This window comes from Panthera onca, chromosome D2 (genome assembly GCF_046562875.1).
Source record: "Panthera onca isolate mPanOnc1 chromosome D2, mPanOnc1 haplotype 2, whole genome shotgun sequence".
Taxonomy (NCBI): Eukaryota; Metazoa; Chordata; class Mammalia; order Carnivora; family Felidae; genus Panthera; species Panthera onca.
The window spans coordinates 77,870,927-77,891,153 of NC_138349.1; the positions used below are offsets into that span (position 1 = coordinate 77,870,927).

The 20,227-nt window shown below is 45.0% G+C and overlaps 1 long non-coding RNA gene across 1 annotated transcript in view; it reads right to left on the reverse strand.

Annotated features, from left to right (window-relative positions):
- LOC144613149 (uncharacterized) overlaps window positions 1–20,227 on the reverse strand; it is a 40,536-nt gene that overhangs the window by 18,708 nt on the left and 1,601 nt on the right. Inside the window, exon 2 of the long non-coding RNA XR_013550436.2 lies at window positions 10,422–10,545. This is a non-coding gene — a long non-coding RNA (uncharacterized LOC144613149). The remainder of the gene's footprint in view (window positions 1–10,421; window positions 10,546–20,227) is intronic.

Below are 20,227 nucleotides of genomic sequence, written 5' to 3' on the forward strand. Positions count from 1 at the left end.
CACGGTTCAGACAGACATTTTGCTACTGTAAGAGAAGGCAGTCCAAGAATGATGCTGACAGAAGGGGAAGGCAGAGGGAAGAAGCACAGAGAAATGGAGCTATGTTCCTAATACCATCATGAACATCTAGACTACACTGTCATCAGACGCCTTCCATACGTTTCTTCATTTATAGAAAACACTAACATTTTCATTACTGCTTAAGCTGGTTTGAACTAATTTTCTGTTCCTCGCAGTAAGAAGTGAACAAATCCTACATTTGGACCATGTTTAAATCACTAAAACTTCAAAATGTTTTAATCTATAATACAGCAAGCCCCCCATCCTCATTTATTATCTTTCCCCAAACTCTTGATTTCTCTAATGCTTTAATTCTTTTCAGTTAAGACCTAAATCATTTTCATGAGTTCCAAAAAATAATGCCTATTGGAGTTTTAATTATAATTGTGTTAAAATTATTGAGTATAGAAAATTGACATCCTTATAGGTATCAAACTAGAAACATGTTGGATGTTCAGTTTGTTTATTTTGTCTTCAAACTGAGTGGCTTAAACAGAAATTTATCGTGTCAGTTCATTCTGAAATCACACTTCCCCTTAAAGCTGTGAGGGACAATGCCCTATGCCTGTCCCATGGCTCTCTCACCCAGCTGCCCCTGGTTGCTGGCGATCTTTGATATGGCACTATGTCAATGCAACTTTAACCTCCACATAGCATTCTCCCTGTGTGCCTGTCCGTATTTCCTTTTTATTATAAGGTCACCTGTCATTCTGGATTAGGGCCCACCCACTATAATGATCTCATTTTAATTTAATTACCTCCTTAAAGGCCCCATCTCGAAACAAGGCCACATTATGAGGTACTGGGGGCTAGGGTACCAACATATCTTTTGTTACAGGAACACAATTCAACCCATAACAGTCCTGAAATAATGATTTTTTATTTCTTCATCTAGATCAGTATTTCTCAAACTGATCTTCAAGGATATAATCGTTGGTGACAGTGAATTCTTTATAAAAATTTAAATATTTCATTTCAAACTCAATATAAATCAACTATTTAAGATCGTGCTGGTTAACTTCCCTTACTCAACACAATAGCATCACCTTGTCTAAGTTAACTACACGTTCGTTGCCAGGAGTCCAGGGGGGCCTTTGGTGGTTAGCGTTCTGTGCGAAGAGAACCAGAGAAGGAGGAAAGCTGCAGAGAAAGAAAGCTCTGAAGATGCATGGAGGGTCCCCTCCAGTCTTTAAGTGGGTAAGGATCAACAGAGGCCCGTGAGGAAAATACCTGAGGTCAGGAAAAGAAACATCTGAAAGAATTTCCTCAGGCTGAAGGCAGAAAAGAGACTCATCAGAAGAGAATGTTTAGAGAGATTGAAAGTACGGCAAGAATTTAAACCAGTGGTGCTGGCTTTTAAAATTTTTCTTCTATGTTTACTTTTGAGAGAGGGAGGGAGGGGGAGGGGGAGAGAGAGAGAGGGAGGGAGACAGAGGATCTGAAGTGCACTGCTCCCCGAGAGTGGAGAGCCCGATGCAGGGCTCAAACCAGGACATCATGACCCGAACCAAAGTCAGACGCTTAACTGGCTGAGCCCCCCATGGGTGCCCCAGTGCTGGCTTTAAACATAGAGAATACCTGGGACAGGAAATGCAAGTGCCCTCCAGAAGCTGAGAATGACCCTGGCCAATCGCCAGAAAGGAAATAGGAACGTTAACCTACAGCTGCACAGAAGTAAATTCTGCTGTGTCCTGACTGAGCTTGGAAGTGTATTCCTCCCCAGGGACTCCGCAGAGGAAGGCATCCCTGCCAACACCTGGAGTTCAACGTGTGAGATGCAAAGTTTATTATTTTAATATGAAATTTATTGTCAAATTGGTTATCATACAATACCCAATGCTCATCCCAACAGGTGCCCTTCTCAATGCCCATCACCCACCTCCCCCTCCCTCCAACCCCCCATCAACCCTCAGTTTATTCTCAGTTTTTAAGAGACTCTTATGGTTTGGCTCCCTCCCTCTTTTTTTTTTTTTTCCTTCCCCTGCCCCATGGTCTTAAGTTTCCCAGCATCCGCATAAGGGTGAAAAAACATGGTATCTGTCTTTCTCTGTATGACTTATTTCACCTAGCATACCACTCTCCAGTTCCATCCATGTTGCTACAAAAGGCCAGATTTCATTCTTTCTCATTGCCAGGTAGTATTCCAATGTATATACAAACCACAATTTTTGTGTCCATTCGTCAGTTGATGGACATTTAGGCTCTTTCCATAATTTGGCTATTGTTGAAAGTGCTCCTGTAAACACTGGGGTACATGTGCCCCTCTGCATCAGCACTCCCATATTCTTTGGGTAAATTCCTAGCAGTGCTATTGCTGGGTCATAGGGTGGACCTGTTTTTAATTTTTTGAGGAACCTCCACACTGTTTTCCAGAGCGGCTGCACCAGTTTGCATTCCCACCAACAGTGCAAGAGGGTTCCCGTTTCTCCACGTCCTCTCCAGCATCTATAGTCTCCTGATTTGTTCATTTTAGCCACTCTGACTGGCGTGAGGTGATATCTCAGTGTGGTTTTGATTTGTATTTCCCTGATGAGGAACGACATTGAGCATCTTTTCATGTGCCTGTTGGCCATCCGGATGTCTTCTTTAGAGGAGTGTCACATTCATGTTTTCTGCCCATTTCTTCACTGGATTATTTGTTTTTAGGGTGTGGAGTTTGGTGAATTCTTTATAGATTTTGGATACTAGCCCTTTGTCCGATATGTTATTTGCAAATATCTTTTCCCATTCTGTTGGTTGCCTTTTAGTTTTGTTGGTTGTTTCCTTTACAGTGCAGAAGATTTTTATCTTCATAAGATCCCAATAGTTCATTTTTGCTTTTAATTCCCTTGCCTTTGGAGATGTGTCAAGTAAGAAATTGCTGAGAGAGGCAAAGTTTAGAATCCCTGAATCAGGGGGTGCCAGGACTTCTGACCAATGGAAGTTTGAGGTGATAAATGAGTGTTGTTTAAAATGCCAAATCTGTAGTAATTTGTTCTGATACCAAGAGAAAACAAGTACCAGGAGAGACAAAGTAATAATACAGTGTCTGAGATGACGAGTAGGTGAGATGGAATTAATGAAAGCTTAGACTATAAAAGAAAAGATTAGTGAACTTGAAGAAATCACAGCAAAAAATACTGAAAGTAAGTCATGGAGAGAAAAGAGACTGAAAATGGGGACTTTATTTAAAAAATGAATAGGGGCACCTGGGTGGCTCAGCTGGTTAAGTGTCCAACTTCAGCTCAGGTCATGATCTCGTGGTTTGTGAGTCTGAGCCCCATGTTGGGCTCTGTGCTGATAGCTCGGAGCTTGGAGCCTGCTTTGGATTCTGTGTCTCCCTCTCTCTCTGCCCCTCCCCCACTCATGCTCTGTCTCTCTCTCTAAAAAAATAAATAAAAAATTTAAATAAAATTAAAAAAAAAACAGAAAATGAGTGAAGCACCCAAAAAATACACAATCATCTCAATAGATGCAGAAAAACCATTTAGCAAAATCCAATACAGTTTCATGATAAAAACACTTAACAAACAAGAAATAGGAATTTTCTCAACCTGATAACATCTTCAAAAACCTCTCAATTAACATCATAATTAGTGGTGGAAGACAGAATGCTTTGCCCCTAACATCAAGAACAAAATTAAAATGTCCATTCTCACCACCATTTCTATTCAACTTTGTATTGGAGGACCTAGCCAGAGAAACTAGGCAAGAAAGAAATAAAAGGCAACCAGATTGAAAAGGAAGGAGTAAAACTATCCATATTCACAGTGGCCAAACCTAGGGGATATATGTATGTTTACACACACACACATGCACACTTACATCCACATCTACATTTCTATATTTCTACATATTGAAAATGATGAATTTAACTGATATCTCCAACTCCAGTCCAACACCACAGAGTTCATTCTAGAATGTCCCCTGTCATATTTATAAGTCTTTTGTCCAACAGTTCAAAACCTGGGTCCCTTTATTCTGAATAGATTTATTTGTTAGATTAATAATAATATGTAACCAATCTTCCATTGCCACACCATCCTCCATTTGGCCACTCTTGTCACTCCTCTCAGGCTGGGATATCCCTAGAACGCCGTTCTTGCCTACGTAGCTATCCCCATGTCCACTCACCGCTGCTACCAGGCTGGCCACTTTCCTCCAATCTGGACACCTTTCTCATCCCTCAACAGCCCTCTCTGGTCTGCTCCCACCCCTCCCAACCCCCCAGACTTAACTCTCACTCTCCCATGAAGCTGTCCTCACTTCTTTGGGATTCCTACAGCCCACACAGGGATGCTACCACTGCCCTCTCCTCACCCAAATGCCCTACCTAATGGTTCTGAGGCTGAATTATTAAGAAAGGATAGATAGAAGAAAGGAAGGAAGGGAAGAAGGTAAGTAGGAAGGAAATAAGAAGGACTCTGTTACCCAACTATTCCTTACTTTCTTGCCAATTCATCAAGGCTGTTTAATAAGATGAATTTTATGCATAATGATATCTATAAAGGTGATCACATGCATTCTCTGTAAACCAGAAATTCCCTTACTAGGCATATACTCAACGGTACATATGGGGGGAAATATATACAATAGTTTTCATAGAAGTATAGTCTGTAATATCTAAACGCTGCAGAGAAATATCCTTCCACAATTCAGTAAGTCAATTCTACCTTTAGGTTCTATATTCACACAATGGAATACTACACCCCAATGAAAATGAATGAACTACTGCACATGAATAATATGGATGAATCTCACAGTCGAGTGAAAGAAGCTAGATCTGAAAACAATAAACATTGCATGATTCCCAATGGGCAAAAGTAATCTATGGTTTTAAAGTCTACTTGAGGGAAGAAGAGAGGGTTTGTGGCTCAGAGGGAGCACAGCCTGGCTTTGGAAATGCAAGTGGGGTTACTTATGTTGATATGGGTGTTTATTATCCACATGTGTTCCCTTAGGCTAATTAACTATATACTTACTAGACTTTTTCTCCACGCATGATACACTTTAATGAAAATATTTAAGCCAAAATCGATTTTTTTATTTTATTCAGGGTTTTTATTTGTCTTACCAGGGACAGATGGTGACGATGGGTAGCCTACTTCATTGCCAGAAATGAAGTCCCCTCCCTGTACTTACCACTTGACTGAAACATTTTTACAAGGCAAGATGTAATCAGACCCAGGAAACGACGATTGAACCAGGGGAACTACGGGCAATTTCTCTTAGCGCCGAGTTCCAGGCTGGATGTCTGTCTCCTGGGGGATCACGGACAGAGGACACCAGCAAGGAGCAGCGGTGAAGTCTCCTGCCAAGTGTGTTTGACTCCACCTCCACTTTGCATGCATATACCGTGTTCGGCTCCTCGTAAAATTATCGTGCGCTCATGGTACACCAAGTGGAGACAATTTGACTGCTTAATTGAAGAAGATACATAAGTGAACGTGGGACAGGACTTCTCCTTGCTGTGGTGAGCATGGCATACATCACCTATGTTGCACCAATTCTGATTTTTTTCTTTCTCAGTTCATATTTTGAAATTTTTCTGAAGGGTCCTCACTCCTGACTCCTATAAGCACGGTTTCTTTTTCTCCCACTTCGCCACCGCTTTTGAAAAAGACTGTGATGACTCCCTGATTGTTGAATACTTTGGGGTTTAATTTATTTGTAAGGATGGGGTTTTGCAGGCACTTTGTTATTATGCTTCCCCCCTAGTCATTTTTTAAGCCTATCTTGAATGTAGGCACTAATTTTTGGTTTGGAAAATGAAGGAGGGGCTAAACACCTATTTTCTCCATAGGTGTTAGGATTGGTTTGGTAGATATCCCATTGGATTAGTCATCCAAGTGTCCAAGAAAGGATGTAACTTATTTGTCTTGGTGGGTGCTTCAAGTATTAATATTATGAAACTCTCATTTCAAACTGTGTGTCACAGTCCTGTTAGTTACAAGCAATAAAGAGGTTTTAAAGATTTGACATTAGGCAGTCCAAGCTGTGAATGTAGGCATCATTACTCTGTTCATTCATTCATTCATTTGTTCAGTACATAGTTACTAAATATCTTTATTTGCCAAGCATTAGACTAGGTACTATGAACATGGGGTGAATGAAACTGAATAGGATACATTTCCCAACCCTTTTAAATCTGTTTTCTCCTCTGTAGAATGAAAATAACAATGTCTCACTTCCTTGCATTGTCAGAAGACTTATATGAGATAAAGCATCCAACATTACTGTGTACCTGAACAATGCTCAGTAAATATTACTCTTTATCATACCTGTTAATAATCTGTATCCATGCTTCAAGCAGGTGGTAAATCAAATGTACTGAATCCTCCTTGCTGTTTTTTGTTGTTTCTATAGTTTAAAATACTGAAACATCTAATGTGGTTAGGGTCTCTGATTACATTATAACAATCTTCACAACGAGACTGTCATAAATTGTGTGTGCCTCAGCTTTTCTTGGTATTTAAGAGAAAGTTTATGGTCTTTCTATTCATTTATCATTTTATTGGCTTACTGGAAGCTGATAACCTCTAAAAGTTTCTCTTGTGTTCCTTGACTAAAATTTGTCTTCTATATGATCTGCATCTGATGTTCCCAAGTCAATTATAAAGCATTGTGTATTTTTAAAATTTATCTTTTTAATCCCCTTGATAAGAATTTAAAGAAGTTGATCACATATATAAACATGTTGGCAGGCTGGTTTTAAGTGGAAGCCTCCTAGAGCGTCTCTCTCTCTCTCTCTCACACACACACACACACACACACCCCAATCTTTTCCTGTTATTACCAAGCTCAGTCTGAACTTTTTGCCATGTCTTCATTCCAGAACAGCAAATGTGAATCTTCTCAATTATTATTGAAGCAGGAGGGGAAAGTCATAACTTTCTTTTCTTATCCTTAATCATTTTTTTGAGTTATAGCCAAATGTATCTATAGCTTACCGCTAAATCCCTCATTCATACAAACATGCCTTTAGCATAACCCCCTTATCATTATCTTGTGTGCAGCTTCTAAAATAAACTTCTAAATAGCCTTTGTTTCTTAAGGCCTTGACCTTGTCTATCTCTCTCTGGACACATTGTCTTCTGTCTTTACTCCCCATACTATATAAAGATGACTAATCTTACAAATGTTCCTTTCTACTTTCTGTCCTACCTCCAACATTCTGCCTCCACCATACACACCTGCTTCACTTAATCATTCTCTCGCTGGGTCTCCCTTCTGCCTTTCTCTTTCTCCGGTGTCATCTGGGATATCGACTTTGCTCAAATTCCCATTGTCTCAGAGCAGAAATAGCAAAGACAAATACCATAGCGTCTGTTCTCCTCCAGAAATTGTAACGCACTTGCAAGATTTTTAAGGGTTACAGGCTGACTCTTCTAACACTTTTTTTTTTTTTTAACATTTATTTATTTTTGAGACAGAGAGAGACAGAGCATGAACGGGGGAGGGGCAGAGAGAGAGGGAGACACAGAATCGGAAGCAGGCTCCAGGCTCTGAGCCATCAGCCCAGAGCCTGACGCGGGGCTCGAACTCACGGACTGCGAGATCGTGACCTGAGCTGAAGTCGGACGCTCAACCGACTGAGCCACCCAGGCGCCCCCAGGCTGACTCTTCTAAGGCAAATATCCTACTACCGCATCCTAAGGTCAGGCTCTCTTCCTGAAAACATCCTCAGAATGAGAAATCACAGCTGATGAAAACTACAAGCACGTGTCTATAGTTGATATAGTTAAATAGCTCACTTTTCTGTGAGCTAGAGGATTGTTGTTTTTCCTCAGGGCAACGCGAAGTGTTCTTTCATTAACTTAGAAGGTGAAGGTCATGTTTTCTCTACAGATCTGAACGTAAACCTCTCCTGTCAGTTATCATGCGTGTGACTTTTAACCAGAGTCTAGTAATTGATTTCTGAAGACACTCTGGCCTTTACATATTTGCCCTCTTTACTTAGTGTAATTTCCTCTTGTTCTTCAAATACATGATTAGCCACAATGTGATAAGTATATAAATCAACTCCCTGCCCTCTGGAATCGTGCACATTTAAATTTAGACTCTAAATTACTTTTGTTACGCCGAAGAAATATAAAAATGCTCTGTCTGAATCACAAGCAAGCCACTTCAGAAGCAGAAAACGGTCTCCTTCATTGTCAGAAGAAAATATTTCCCCCAGGACTTTCTGGTTTGTAAGGCAGCATTCTCTCTGTGCCTCCATCATCTCAGGTTTGAAATCATCCCGCTCCCTACTCTAAAGGGGATTCAGAATCCGCGGCAGAAGCTTTCCAACCAGCCACGAGCTTCCATTGGACGGTGTCAAGGTGCTTTAAGCAAACTCCTAATGCTTTGGGGAGTGGGGACATCTCATTGCTGCTTGACTTGACTCCATGCCTCCTTCCCCAACTCAACACTCCTCTTAAATGTGTTCTGCGGTATGGTCGCATGCAGGTTCAAATGATTTTTGAGAGTTTTACAATGTTACTTGAAATAATTGATACACCAAGAGTGTCGTTAATCACTTTTGATTTTCCTTCTAGCCTTTAGTTCAAAATGAGTAGCACCAGATATAGGGTTTGAGAAAGGGCTGTATCCTTTGTGAAATTAGATTGGAAGGAGAATTAAAAGGGCTGATGGTTCACATCCCAATTTGATCTCTAATGCGCTGCTCCCCTTCGCTCCTACTCAGGTGTCTGCCAGCTTCAGGCTGCTGCTTCAGGCTGCTACTTCTGACAGTGCGGTGCCTGGATTACGCCATCTACCCGTTGCTTCCTGCTCTGGGCTTTTCTGGCTCTGCAGCATGGCATGCCTGAGGTTTCTATCGCCTACAACGTTACTCATACACCTCCTACCCCAAAGTGCAACCCGGGAGCCAAGTCCTATGACTGATAGGGAACCGGAGTCAATGGATGCACGCTGTCTCCTACTTCCCCGGGGAGACAGTCAGAGCCCTGTGTCGGCAAGATCCTCAGAAAATGCCACAGTGTTGCCAAACCCTGAAATCAGATTCGTGTGTCCGATGCACAGTAAGCAAATCTCTGAACCATCAAGTTTGAAGCAGAGAAAGCTTTATTACTGGAAGGGCAGCCAATGAGAAGGCAGGGGATTGGTCCCAAATCTGCCTTGTCCCGTTGAGCCTAGGAACGCTTTATGTATGATCTGCAATGTACGTGGAGGTTAGGGAAGGACCTGGAAAGGCCTCGAAAGTTCTCGAGATTATATGCTATTTTTGGCACCCTAGCACTCTCTGGGGGTCCTGGTTTCTCACTTGTCAACCTCATGTCTGATATGGGTCTTGCAAGATAGATATTACCAATGCCATCCCAACCCTGGTCCCCGTAATTTACTGCAGGAAAAAGAGCAGAAGGACAGGATTAATAATTCTTGCAAGGTGGTGGAGAAATGTGCCTGTGTGCAGCACATGAAGTTACTATGGAGAGAGCGCGCAGGAAAGCTTTAAGTGAATGAAGAAACATAGACCCAGGCTCAGTAGGTTGGAACGCCTGTGCACCAGAACAGTGGTGAACTTGGCAACATGCCCGTGCGTTACCTCTCACTCCATCCTTTTACCCTCACCTTGGTGTCTTACTCTTGTCCCTGGGTTTACATGTCCCGCCAACAGCAAACTACCTGCCCAGCAGATTTTGTCTCAGTCTTCACTTATAGAGGAACCCTGCCTAAGACACCAATGGTTTACCCAGTCCAAAAATTGCTCGTTTAGACCAACTGTATACTTTGGACTTCTCTTCCTACCAGTTCTCTTCTTTGGAAAGAAAAGGGAAGAAGGACTCGACTAGCATCAGCACAGAAGGAGCCACAAGACCACCCCGCCACATAGACACGTTAGCGAACAAAAGATTCACCAACTAATCATACTCTCATGAAGGAAAGCAAATCAGTAATTAGGATAAAATCTCCAGAGAGGGTGGGGGGGGGGGGAGGGAGGAGAGAAGGGAAATGACTTTAGCAAATGCATATTTAATGACTTAGCAAGATAAGATAATTAGGCATAGTCAACTGAACTGTGGGTAGGAGGGAGGGTGGAAAGCCTGTCACAACTGAGAAATCAAAGCTCATTTATAAAGTAATTAAGTCTCAAGTGCTGTTGTGGCCCAAAGAGATTTAACTTTTTAAAAAAAAACTTAATCTTTGACTCAACTTTTGAAAAGCTGGTTATGTCTAAGCCTTAAGGCAAGTTAGCCAAGAGAGGTTCAGGTAGAAATCCCCATGGAGTAGGGTGTGGGCACTTAGCAGGAACTGGGCTCTCCCTGAGCTGGCAACCAGGTGGACAAGCAAGTGAACTTGGGGCAGGCTCTCTGCTAGACGTTTGAAATACATTCTCTGTTTATTCCCACAACAACCCCCGGAGCAGATGGACCTACCTCCACTGCAGAAACAAGCTGGAAGCTGGTTGGATTATCTGAACTCGGATAGGTTTCACTTTGAGACTTGGGTCCCAGGGTGCCCAGCACACGTTGACATCAGCTCAACTTGAATCATTCCTTGCTGAAACAGGAAGAGGATATGAAGGAAGCACTGATGTGTTTTGTATCCTCATGTTCAAATGGCACCGGTTGTATGCAAACTGGGGGAGATATTTTTAAGCCCACAGACTGAGGTAGGACTATGGTATCGAGTGTTCTAGAGACAATCATAGATTTTATGGAAAATTAAGGAATTAATGTTCTAGTTTTCTCCCCAGAGCCTTTTGGGTTTATTTTATTTGAGTTTCTGTCAGTTCCTGAGAGATGAATCAAGTCAGAAGCACCAGATATAAAGTTTCTGGATCGTTTGTGGACCCGGAAGTGGCAGAAAGCCCCGGGTTCTTTCAACAATTCCGGGCCTGGTCAGCTGGCCATTGCCTGTCAGGCCCTCACCACAGATGCAGCCTCGCCTGGCGTCTCCAAGGCCATGAAAATGGTGAGCAATGTGGTGGGGAAGCCCCACCAGCATAGATGGGAAGACTCTGACACAGTTATATCATTTTAAATTGTAAGTCCTGTTCAGTCACATATCAATCAATGCCATGAGGAAACTATTGATTCAAAAATTATTTATTACATGGTATATATATGCTGATTGCTACATACACACAGATTAGTACTAATAATAAAAGGAATAATAGTTGGGAGCCTGGATGGCTCAGTTGGCTAAGCTTCTTGGTTTAGGCCAGGTCATGATCTTGCTGTCTTGGGATTCAGCCCCACATGGGGCTCCCTGCTGACATCACGGAGCCTGCTTGGGATTCTCTCTCCCTCTCTTTCTGCCCACTCTCCCACTTGCGCTCTCTCTCAAAAAATAAATAAATAAATAAACTTAAAAAAAAAAAAAAAGTCACTTTCTGGGGTGCCTGGGGCTCAGTCAGCTGGGCATCTGACTCTTGATTTTGGCTCAGGTCATGCTCTCATGTTTCATGAATTTGAGCCCCGTATCAGGCTCTGTACTGACATCACGGAGCCTGCTTGGGATTCTCTGTAAACCTCTCTCTCTCTGCTCCTCCCCCAAGTGCTCTTTCTCGTTCCCTCTCAAAAATAAATAAATAAACATTAAAAAAACTAAATGAAAGAAATGTCCCTTTCAGTAAATAAATAAGTAAAAAGAATAACAGCTAAAATGTATACAGTGTATACTGTGTGTCAGGTACTATTTCTAAGTATATGTATTCTAATATATATATATATAAAATATATTCTAAATATATAATCTCTATATTCTAAATATACATATATATTCTAAATGTATTTACTTAATCTATTTAATTCTTGCAACTCTCTCATCTTTATTTTACAGACAAGGAAATGTAGATAAAGAGTTTAGATAACTCAGCAGAGAGTAAGACATCCTGAAAGAGTTCACCATGACAAAGAATACAGAGACCAAGGAACCACCCAATAATGGGATGGTGCTATTATAGAAACCTATAGGAAGGATTGCTAGGAAGAGAGTGTGGTATGATTTATACTATCTTGGGGAGCTTGAAGGTTGTCAGTCCAGTGACATCTCAGTAGCTCTTGAAAAATGAAAAGCAACTTTCAAAATAGGACAGGCTGGCCATCGGAGAAAGAGGTCATACAATCTATAGCAGCTCTATTCATTATTGGAAGTAACCAAGATGTCCTCCAGTAGGTGAATGGATAAACAAACCGTGGTACATCCAGACAATGGTATTTTATTTAGCAATAAAAGGAAATGAGCTATTCGACCATGAGAAATCATAGAGGAAATTTTAATGCATATTACTAAGTGAAAAGCCAATCTGAAAAGACTACGTACTGTATGCTTTCAACTATATGGACGTTCTATAAAAGGCAAACAATGGAGACAGCAAACATTATCAGTGGTTACCAGGGGGTGGGGGTGGGGGGTGGATAGGAATGAACAGGTGGAGCACAGGGAATTTTGAGGGCTGTGAAAATATTCTGTGTGGAACTGTAATGACGGATACACAACATTATGCATTTGTCAAAGCCCGTAGAATGCATAATGTCATAAAGAGTGAACCATAATGTAAACTATGGATTTATATTAATAATTATTACTATTGGTTCATCAACTGTGATAAATGTACCTCATTAACGCAAGATGTTAATAACAGGGCAAATTGTTGAGGGAACGGAGAAGGGATACAGGGGGAAATATGTACTTTCTGCTTGATTTTCTATAAACCTAAAACTGCTCTTAAAAAATTAACCCTGTTAATAGGGGCACCTGGGTGACTCAGCCAGTTAAGTGTCTGGCTCTTGCTTTCAGCTCAGGTCATGATCTCAAGGTTCGTGGGATCAAGCCCCACATCGAATTCCATGCTGACAGCATGGATCCTGCTTGGGATTCATATTCTCTCTCTCTCTCTCTCTCTCTCTCTCTCTGCCTCTCCCTGCTTGTTCTCTCTCACTCAGTAAACATTTAAAAAACTAAAAATAAAAAAATTAACGCTGTTAATAAAAGAAAAGTAAGGAAAAGAAGAAAAAAGCAAATACTACAGTGTTATGGGAAGAGGGTATCAACTTTTCAGTGTACCTTCAAAAATCTGAATTAAACTTGGGTGAGTAAATGAAACATTAAGCCATGAGTAATTTACAACTTAATATAAATTAATTATGAGATAATTTTCTTCTCTCTCATTAGCTGGCTTCAGGATGTGGAGAAAAGGAAGATTCCTCTCACTGCAAGTGAAATAAACCTAAACTAGACTCCTTCAAGCAAAAGGAAATGTACTGTTTACAAAGGTGGTATTTCTGGAGCAGGTGAATCAGTGGTACAAAGGAAGTCATGTTAATGCTTCTCTCTTCTGACTTCTTACTTTCTTCTCTCTCTCTGCTGTCCTCTGATTTGATGCAATTTTCCATCAGGCTCTTTCTACTTGGCTATAGTGATAGCCACTAGCAAAACAGGCTAATATGATTCTTAGTGCCTCTGTTCTCTGAAAACAAAATATCTTCTCTCTGTGCCTACCTACCTCAGTCACAGAAAAGGGGTAGTGGCCCCTCTGGAGTCAGAGCAATCTGTGTCTAGGAGAATGGGGTCATTTCTTTTAGTGTAGGCTGCATGTCTAACCCAATGGTGTGGCAAGACGTAGAGCTTTGTGTGGGAGGGAAGTAAGTGAAAGGAAACTGAGAAGCAATTGAGTTTCTTCTGGCAGAAGGAGGAGCGACTTACAGGTCCAAACTAAACCAGACCAATATAAACAAAAATGGTTTTGAAGAATAAAAATGGAAGCATAGGGATGCCTGGCTGGCTCAGTCTGAACAGTATGTGACTTTTTTTTTTTTTTTTTGGTTTGAGAGAGAACACAAGTGAATGAGGGGCAGAGAGAGAGAGAGAGAGAGAGAGAGAGAGAGAGAGAGGGAGAGAGAGGAGAGGAGCTCACTCATGGCTTGTGTTTTACCCAAAGTGGGACTTGTGCTCACCCGCAGCAGGGCTCGACCTCACAAACTGTGAGATCACCACCTGAACCAAAATCACATGCTTAACCACTGAGCTGACTGAGCCACCCAGGTGCCCAAAGAACATGTGACTCTTGATTGAGGTCATGAGTTTGAGTCCTCTTTGGGTGCAGGAATTAGTTAAATAAATAAAACTTAAAAAAAAAACAAATGGAAGTGTATTTCAGCCATGACTCTGACTTGCAAACCATTGATAATGCATCAATCAGTCTGTCCATCTAAGGAAATCAGTTTATGAGCAGGATCTTGGGGGCTCCTGGGAAGATGTGAGGCTGGAGAATTAGACTGGCAAATAGTCAGGAACCAAGGAAGGCCCCAAGGATGAAAGACCAAAGGTCACACTACAGGAACCTGCTAGTTCCCCAGCCACTCACTGCTGCTGTGTACGGAGTATCAGTCCCCAGGTGCTTAGTGTTAGGAAGGGGACGGCCCTCTCGCCAGCGCGCCGGGAGAAACCGCAGGGCAACCAATCACCAAGCGCCAGCACAATCCAAGGGAAAGCCCCCAGCGGCTCTCCAGAACGAACTGAAGGTCAACCAATTACCGAGCAACAGCACAACATGGCAGGAGAGAAAGACCCACCCGAGCCTAAACCCGGAACTGCTACAGTTTAAAAACCCTACCCCACCACACCCGGGCGCGACTTTCCTGACTCCCTCCTTGAGTCACGGAACCTCGCCCGGAACCTTAGTTCCCAATAAAGCCTTAAACTGCAAAATTCTTTTTGACTCTAACTCCTATCTTTACCCCGCACAATGCCTGACACTAACATTTGGTGCCTAAACCGGGGAGGGAGGTGGTAGCTCGCCTCCCTCGGCTGAACTCCCCACTCCTCACCAAGCCAGATGCCAACCACCCTACTCTCAAGAGCCTACAAGAGCCGGGAAGTAGGACAGACCCCTCCTTCCCCCCTTCCAACTACGGCTGACACCCACGAGAGATGTCTCGCAAGTCAGTCTCCTCTCCTCCGCACGCCGAAAGGCCCCTTATCGCAACGCGAGGGACGCCTCGCCTTGCCACGCCAAAGGGGAGTCACGAGTCTAAACCGCCTTGATCTCATACCCCCCTCCAATGTCTGTTAAAAAACTTCCGGCTCCTAGGCTTACAAGGCGAACTCCATGGTAAACGACTCGTCCGCCTTTGCACTGTAGTCTGGCCTCAGTACCAATTAGATAATGATCCTCAATGGCCACCTGAGGGGTCTTTACAATACCAAATCTTAACCCACCTGGACACTTTCTGCCATCGGCTGGGAAGATGGGGAGAAATACCCTACGATATTCCCCGATCTCCAACTTCCCCGATCTCCGACCCGTTAGAGGATCTAGCCACGCCGCCCACTGGCCCTTGCCCCCCTCCGTACTCCCAAACCCCAGCCATCCCGCCCTCGCCTCCCAAATCATCCCGAACTCGTGCTCAGGCCCCTCCCAGCGAACAGACCCCAGTGGCCATCTTACCTCTCCGTGAGGTGGCAGGGCCTGAAGGCCTGGTTCGAGTTCACGTCCCTTTCTCCCTCCAAGACTTATCCGCCATTGAAAAGCAGCTAGGGTCATTCTCGGCTGACCCCACCCAATACATTAAGGAATTCCAATACCTCGCCCAAGCCCACAGTCTCACAATGACATTCATGTGATCCTCACCTCTACCCTCACCCCTGAGGAGAGGGAGCGCATCCAGGCCGCAGCCAGAGAGCATGCAGACCAAACCCACATGACCGACCCCACTATGCCCGTAGGAGCCGATGCTGTCCCGGCGGCCGATCCCAATTGGAACTACCAACATGCAGGCAATGGTCACCGGCGCCGGGACCAGATGATCCAATGCCTACTAGCAGGCATGAGGGCAACCTCAAACAAATCAGTAAATTTTAACAAACTTCAAGAATACAGGACTCCAATGACAACCCCGCAGCCTTCCTTGGCTGGCTCACAGAGGCACTTACCCAATATACCAGACTAGACCCTACCACCCCCGCCGGGGCCACAGTATTGGCCACCTATTTTATTTCCCAATCAGCCCCTGATATTCGAAGAAAACTAAAAACGGCCGAAGACGGCCCTCAAACCCCTATGGCCGACCTGGTCAAGATGGCTTTTAAAGTTTTTAATGGCCAAGAGGAAGCTCAAGAACAGCGACAGGCCCGTCTCCAACAAAAGGTACAATTACAAACCCAAGCCTTTGTAGCTGCCCTGAGGCCAGCCGCAGTAAAGCCGTCTGGACCACGGCCCCCTCTGGGGCCTTGTTTTAAATGTGGCCAAGAAGGCCATTGGTTTCGTCAGTGTCCCCATCCCAAAAAGCCTACCAGCCCATGCCCATTGTGCCAGCAAATGGGCCAATGGAAATCCGATTGTCCTAACCCAAGGGACGACAGACTCGCAATGCCTCCACGTGGCGAGGCTTCACCCGGAATGGACTCTGCCTTCCAACTCCTGGAGATGGAGGATGACGACTGACGAGGCCCAGACTCAGTAACTCTGGTGACCCACTCTGGGTAAAACTCCAGGTAGCGGGTAATCCATCTCCTTTCTGTTGGACACGGGGGCTACCTATTCCGTCCTGCCGAGCTATTCCGGGCCCCACCACGCCGTCCTCCGTTTCGGTCATGGGCATAAATGGCACCCCCTCCATTCCCCCATGCACACCGGTATTCACCTGCTGCCTGGATGGCCTCCACTTCTCCCACTCCTTCCTAGTCATCCCCTCCTGCCCCTTCCCCCTTTGGGCCGAGACATCCTCAGTAAATTAGGAGCCTCTATACATTTACCAGCTATTTGCTCCTCTCCCTCTCCGACTCATCTCCTACTGGCTGTTATCACGGACGACACAGACCACAGCCTTAACCCACACCTGGACCTCCCAATAGACCCAATCGTATGGGACACATCCACCCCAACAATCACCACCCATCACCAACCTGTCCTCGTTAGACTCAAAAATCCATCACAGTTCCCGTCTAGACCCCAATACTCAATCTCCCACACCCACCGACTAGGCCTGAAGCCCATCATCGATCGCCTACTCAAGGAGGGCCTCCGAATCCCATGTCATTCCCCCTGCAACACCCCAATCTTGCCTGTAAAAAAGCCAAATGGCTCATATAGACTAGTTCAAGACCTCCGAATAATCAATGAAGCTGTAATTCCCATCCATCCAGTAGTGTCCAACCCATATACCCTCCTCTCCCAAATCCCCCCACCCACGACCCATTTTACAGTGCTTGATCTCAAAGATGCCTTTTTCACCATTCCCTTACATCCTGAGTCCCAATTCCTCTTCGCCTTCACATGGCAAGATCCAGTCACTTCTCTGGCCTGCCAACTCACATGGATGGTACTTCCCCGAGGATTTCGTGATAGTCCCCATCTCTTTGGGCAGGCCTTGGCCAGGGATCTCCTCAAAGCCCCACTCTCCAGTCACTGTACTCTACTACAGTACGTAGATGACCTTCTATTATGTGGAACCTCTTTCGACCACACCAAACAAGATACAGTCCAAATCCTAAATTTCCTGGCTAATCTGGGGTATCGAGTCTCCCCACACAAAGCCCAAATCTGTACTAATGCAGTCACATTCCTGGGAGTCTCACTCACACCTACTACCAAGGCCCTAACCCAAGATCGCCTCCAAGCCCTCCAGACCCTGTCCTCACCTACCAATGCAGACGAAATCCTCTCCTTCCTGGGTCTAGTAGGCTTCTTCCGACACTGGATCCCTAACTTTGCTATACACGCAGCTCCCCTATACAAAGCCGCCAAAGAAACCCCCCAAGGCCCACTCTCCAGCGGTCGCAAGGGCCTTCCAACGGCTGGTCGCATCTCTAGTCACTCAACCGGTCCCTTCCCTCCCTAATGTTTCAAAGCCTTTCCTCTTATACACAGATGAGAGGGCTGGAATTGCAACAGGTCTCCTAACCCAACCGTGTGGCCCTAAGTTACAAGCTGTCGCCTACCTTTCTAAACAACTGGACCCTACGATCAGGGGGTGGCAACCCTTCCTTAGAGCATTGCAGCAGCAGCCACTCTAACCCAAGACACACTCAAACTCACCCTACACTGCCCCCTAACCGTACTTTCATCGCACCGTCTATCTGATCTCCTTACGCATAAGGCCCTGGCACACCTCTCCCCATCAGGCATACAATTGTTCCATCTGCTCTTTATTGCAAATCCTGAAATATCTCTCCAACTCTCCCCTAGACTCAATCCTGCCACGCTACTTCCACAAATCAACTCCAAAGACACTTCACAGCCACCTTTCCACTCCTGCACTGAACTTATAGATACTCTCTCCAAACCTCCATCTAACTTAAAGGACCTTCCCCTCACTTCCCCTGATCTCACTCTGTTTGTAGACGGCAGCTCACTAGTTGACTGCAAGGGCCACCGACGAGCAGCGTACGCTGTAGTTACATTAAACCAAACTCTAGAGACCCAGACACTACCCACAGGAACCACATCCCAGAAGGCTGAACTCACAGCCCTCATGAGGGCTCTCCAATTGTCCAGAAACAAAAGGGTCACAATATACACAGACTCAAAATATGCTTTCCTTATTGCACATACACACTCCCACTTAGGGGAAGAAAGAGGATTCCTCACAACGAAGGGTACCCCCATCATCAACGGGCCACTCATAGCGAAACTCCTTGAGGCCCTCAAGCTCCCACAGGAAGTGGCCATTGTCCACTGCAAGGGCCACCAACCCCTAACCACAGAGACAGCTGTAGGAAATCACAAGGCTGACAACACTGCCAGACAAACAAACAGCGCTCTCTCTCGACCCAGTTCCTATGGGCATCCTCACCGAAGATACAACTCCCGATTGTACCCCAGATGAACAAAAACAATACGTGGCCCATCCCGATGCCCACACCAAGGCAGGCTGGATCATGCTGGGCCCCCGACTGGCCCTCCCAAATAACCTAGTCCCTTCCCTGCTAACAAAAATCCACAAAACCCTACACACTGGGCCGGAGGCCACCTTCCGCTCCCTGGAGCCCATTAGGTACCACCCCCACCTACGACAACTGGTCGCCAAAACACACCCACGATGCACCACCCGCGCCGCAGTCAGTTCCCAAGGGAGGATGAGGCACCCAGGCCCCACTCCTCAGATGCGGGGCCATCTCCCGGGCGAAGACTGGCAAATAGATTTCACTCACATGCCAAAACACAAAAAATTACGGTATCTCCTTACTATAACTGACACCTTTATAGGGTGGAAAGAAAGAAGTCTTCCCCACCTCATCTGATGGGGCCTCCACAGTGGCTGAGATCCTACTCAAGGACATCATTCCCTGCTTTGGTCCACCGAGAAGGATACAGTCTGACAATGGGCCTGCTTTCATCTCAGCAGTCACCCAACAGGTCTCCAAAGCTTTGGGTATTACTTGGAAACTCCACATACCATACCACCCCCAGTCCTCGGGTAACATTGAAAGGGCCAGTGGCCTCATAACAGACCATCTCACTAAACTCCCCATAGAGACTCGGCTTTCTTGGCCTCAACTCCTACCTATAGCACTCACCCGACTCCGAGCCGCTCCCCGAGGACCCACAGGCCTCAGCCCACTTGAACTCCTATACGGGCGACCCTTCCTGTTACCCCAACCCCTACCAAAAGATCCTCCTCCTTTGGCTGCCTATCTCCCTTACCTCAGCCTGCTCCGACACCTGATTCGACAGTACGCTGACCTCACTCTACCAGCTCCCATCGATCTCTCCTCTCCCTCACTATCTGTAAACCCAGGAGACTCAGTGCTCCTTCGAGTAAGACAAAAACCAACCCTTGCCCCCCGGTGGGAGGGTCCCCACACGGTCATACTCACAACCCCCACGGCTGCTAAATTATTGGGCCACACCCTGTGGGTTCACACCTCCGACCTCAAACGGGCCCCCCCTTTACCCCCTATACCAGAAGAGTCGTGGACCTCCCAACCAACCGGCCCCCTAAGCCTCAAACTAACCCGACAGGCCCCTTCATGACGGACCCTTCCCCTCGGTTTTCCACCTTCACACTCACAATATTACACGAGCTACAACTCTCCCACTCATCCGACCCCATCACCCTCCCCTTATTTCTCTCCTGGGTCTCTGACTGTTGGCTTCAGGGAACTCTCTCCGATTTCTCCCCCGTCGAAATCTCCTTCTTTACCTTTTTACTAACCATACTTATATACCATGATACTTCCCTTGTTACTCCTTGTTAACATCATCCCCCTTATGCCCTCACAACCCTCCTATAGG